Genomic DNA, 270 nt, shown 5'->3' with positions numbered 1-270 from the left:
ATTTAACAAGAAAATAAAATAAATAAAAAAGGAAAAAGAAAATTTTCCTGCCCTAGGACTCGAACTCGAATCTCCTGAATGACACGCCAGTTCTCTGCTCACTCAGCCATTGAGACTGTTGAGGCTGTGCGCGCAAAATCAAATAAGTAATTATTTTTATTGATTTCAAACTGAACGAAAAAGTGAGTGATGCCACAAAAAAAGGGCCGCACTGGGGTCATACTTAAAGATTTAATTTCATAATTTTTGTCTCTGAGAGGTAGGGTGGCC

Source organism: Rhagoletis pomonella, unplaced genomic scaffold (genome assembly GCF_013731165.1).
Source record: "Rhagoletis pomonella isolate Grant_MI unplaced genomic scaffold, Rhpom_1.0 Rhpom_scaffold_00325, whole genome shotgun sequence".
NCBI lineage: Eukaryota > Metazoa > Arthropoda > Insecta > Diptera > Tephritidae > Rhagoletis > Rhagoletis pomonella.
This window is presented reverse-complemented; position numbering follows the sequence as displayed.